At 41.4% G+C, this 3,899-nt stretch overlaps 1 pseudogene; it reads left to right on the top strand.

Annotated features, from left to right (window-relative positions):
- The first annotated feature begins 763 nt into the window (after window positions 1-763).
- On the top strand, window positions 764-3,150 carry LOC127485215 (general transcription factor IIH subunit 1 pseudogene; annotated as a pseudogene).
- The last annotated feature ends 749 nt before the right edge of the window (window positions 3,151-3,899 follow it).

Genomic DNA, 3,899 nt, shown 5'->3' with positions numbered 1-3,899 from the left:
TCCCAAGCCAGGAACCAGGAGCTTTTTACAGATCTCCATGGGTGCAGAGGCCCAAGGACATGGGCCATCTTCCACTGCTTTCCCAGGCCATAACAGAGAGCTAGATCAGAAGTGGAGCAGCCGGGACTTGAACCATCACCCATATGGGATGCTGGTGCCACAGGCTGGGACTTTAACCCACTGCACCACAGTGCTGGCCCCTATTTTGTAATCTCTGATTTACAGTCTATAAAATAATTTAAATTTGTTAACAAATATATTTTTACAAATGTTCATATATGAAAAATTATTCAAGACCGCTTGAGATTAAGGTTGAAATTTACTATATTCTTTTATTTAGAAAATCTCTTAATTTGGAGATTTTTTAAAGGATCAATTCAAAATGTAACTCAAGGAAATCAGCAGAACTATTCGGTGATAGTCTTAATTGCTAATTCTGAAATAGATTAAAAGCATCTCCTTTTAATAGTTTTTTGTTTAATTGGTGACTCTGTCAGTTTTCTACCAACTCCAGTAAGCTCTCTTTTCTTCTCTATTTCTCTGTTAAAATTGCTTCAAATTATGAGATGATTCTGTGTGCTAACTCATTTAAGGTTTTACTTATCCATTTTAGAGAAAGACCAAAGAGATCAATTGTTTAAAAACACCTGAGTCTTTATTAATAAGAGTTGTGGTTTGATTATATGCTCATTTTAAAGCATTTGAGGGATCACTTTTGAACAATGATCAAGTCTGACCTATATTACATTAAGATGTTAAGGGATCCCCACCCCCTCGAGCCGCCGTCGCAATGACGCTCCCTATGGCCTGCAGTCGGCGAGCCGCCGCGGGTTGAAGACAGGGCGCTGGACCGCACCGGAGGAGCTCTAGACCAAATGGGTGGCCCGCCAGGATGCCAGTATCCTTAAGTGCTCAAGACCGGAGAGAGGAAACAAAACAGTCGGGAACCGGTGGGGGAGGGAGGGAATTAGCGGAAGGTGTCATGGCGGCCGCGCTCTGTGGTCACGTGTCCCGAAAGCCCGCCTTCGAACTTCCGGTCACGTGCCCTCAGAACCCTGGCAGCCAGCGATGGAGGCGAGACCCCCCAGTAACAGAGGCGATGGCGATGGCTGCGGCCACTGGGTTTCCGCCTCTTCCCAGCAGCAGCTCTAAGAAGCGCAGCGGAACTCGACCTGACCCAACACAGCTACTTACTCCCTGCTCAGGGTTGTGGCTTCCACCTGCACCGTCTAACCATCATGGCAACTTCCTCTGAAGAAGTATTGCTGATTGTAAAGAAGGTGCGACAGAAGAAACAGGATGGAGCTCTGTACCTCATGGCAGAAAGAATTGCTTGGGCACCTGAAGGCAAAGATAGGTTTACAATCAGCCATATGTATGCGGACATTAAATGCCAGAAAATCAGTCCAGAAGGAAAAGCTAAAATTCAGCTTCAGCTGGTCCTGCATGCAGGGGGCACAACAAACTTCCATTTTTCCAATGAAAGCACAGCAGTGAAAGAGCGTGATGCAGTAAAGGACCTTCTTCAGCAGCTGCTGCCCAAATTTAAGAGGAAAGCAAATAAAGAACTGGAAGAGAAAAACAGAATGCTGCAAGAAGATCCTGTTTTGTTTCAGCTCTATAAAGACCTGGTTGTGAGTCAAGTGATCAGTGCTGAGGAATTCTGGGCCAATTGCTTAAATGTGAACACAACAGATAGTTCTTCCACATCCAACCATAAGCAGGACGTTGGCATTTCTGCAGCATTTCTGGCTGATGTCCGGCCCCAAACAGATGGCTGTAATGGTTTGAGATACAATTTAACTTCTGATATCACTGAGTCCATTTTTAGGACTTACCCAGCAGTAAAAATGAAATATGCAGAAAATGTTCCTCACAACATGACAGAAAAGGAATTCTGGACGCGGTTTTTCCAGTCCCATTATTTTCATAGGGACAGGCTGAATACAGGGTCAAAGGATCTCTTTGCAGAATCTGCCAAAATAGATGAAAAAGGATTAAAAACAATGGTTTCATTAGGAGTAAAGAACCCACTACTGGATTTGATAGCTTTAGAGGATAAGCCATTAGATGAGGGCTATGGCATTTCCTCCGTGCCGTCTACTTCCAATTCTAAGTCCATAAAGGAGAATAGTAATGCTGCCATCATCAAGAGGTTCAACCATCACAGTGCCATGGTTCTGGCAGCAGGTCTCAGGAAACAAGAAGCACAAAATGGTGAGCCCAGCAGCATTGATGGAAATTACGGAGATGCCGACTGCTTTCAGCCAGCAGTCAAAAGGGCAAAGTTACAAGAATCCATTGAATATGAAGACTTGGGAAAAAATAATTCTGTAAAAACAATTGCACTAAACCTTAAGAAGTCCGATAGGTATTATCATGGTCCGACTCCAATCCAGTCACTACAGTATGCAACAAGTCAGGACATTATTAATTCTTTTCAAAGTATTAGGCAAGAAATGGAAGCTTATACACCTAGGTTAACTCAGGTTCTCTCAAGTGGTGCTGCCAGTTGTACCATTACAGCATTGTCACCCGGAGGAGCACTTATGCAAGGAGGGACACAGCAAGCCATAAACCAGATGGTGCCAAATGATATTCAGTCTGAATTGAAACACTTGTATGTGGCTGTTGGAGAACTTCTGTGGCATTTCTGGTCCTGTTTTCCTGTTAATACACCATTCCTAGAAGAAAAGGTAATAAAAATCAAAAGTAATTTGGAACGATTCCAGGTTACAAAGCTCTGCCCATTCCAAGAAAAAAATTCGGAGACAGTATTTAAGCACAAATTTGGTGAGCCACATAGAAGAGATGCTGCAGACAGCCTACAACAAGCTCCACACGTGGCAGTCTCGGCGTCTAATGAAGAAAACGTGAAGAGTCCATGGCTGTCACATGTGATGTGAGATCGAAGAGAAATGTGACCTGCAGTGACTCTGGAAACCTGGCCTAGTAGACATGCAGATGACCACACAGAGTGACAAGAAACATCTGCACTCTGCCGACTCCCAGAGCTGATGCTATTGTACTTGCACATGGGGAGCTGACAAGAAGAAAGGGACTGATTCAACTAAATGCTGGGGAGGTAAATTAAGGCAGAACCAAAATGAGCTAGGTTGCTAATATATATATATGTATGTATGTATGTGTACATATATATATTTTAAAAGACTGTTTACTGCAGTTACTCAGGAACTGCTTTTGATTCACATTAAACTGCTTTCAGAAATTTAAAAATACTTTTTTAAAGGGTGCATTGATAAAATCTGAGGTGTTTTTTTGAAAAAAAAAAAAAAAAGATGTTAAGGGATCCTATTTCTACCAGACATTTTAAGCCTTCTTGGCATCTTTGCAGGCATTCAAAAATAAAGTTCCAAATTCTTTGGACTTTGATATTTCCAGTTGGGCCCCTGGACATGTCAAAGGATATTTCTTTCATCTTGTAGAGACATCAACTAATTAGGCTAATTGGGTTATATTAAAGGTAGTGTCAAGATGTGAAATGGTACTAAATGTTATGATGATGTAAAATGCTATCAGTACAAATGTCCAAATGCTACAAAAGTCCTATCATCTTGTTGTGTTGCTATCAGTCATGATGGTTATCTTCATGAAAAGGTCCTAGAGGCCTAAAAGAGATAAATGTTTTATAAAATCTTGCAGATGCTTTTGAAAATACTGTCTGGAGTAGGCAATCACCTCTTCTTTTTATTTAATGAGTTTATAAATTTAACCATTTACAATTTTACCTATTTAAAGTCTTTCATCATTCACATTTTGTACTAAAAATCAGATTTACTGCTCATGGAAATGGAAACATTGTGGGCTCTATGTTTAAAATGTGTCCTCTTCAAGGTTCTGAAAGACTTTTTGTACAGCAAACATTTGAAACCTTCCTT

This window comes from Oryctolagus cuniculus, chromosome 7, assembly GCF_964237555.1.
Source record: "Oryctolagus cuniculus chromosome 7, mOryCun1.1, whole genome shotgun sequence".
NCBI lineage: Eukaryota > Metazoa > Chordata > Mammalia > Lagomorpha > Leporidae > Oryctolagus > Oryctolagus cuniculus.
Note: the sequence above shows the minus strand (reverse complement) of the source record. Positions and strands in the feature narration are given on the sequence as shown.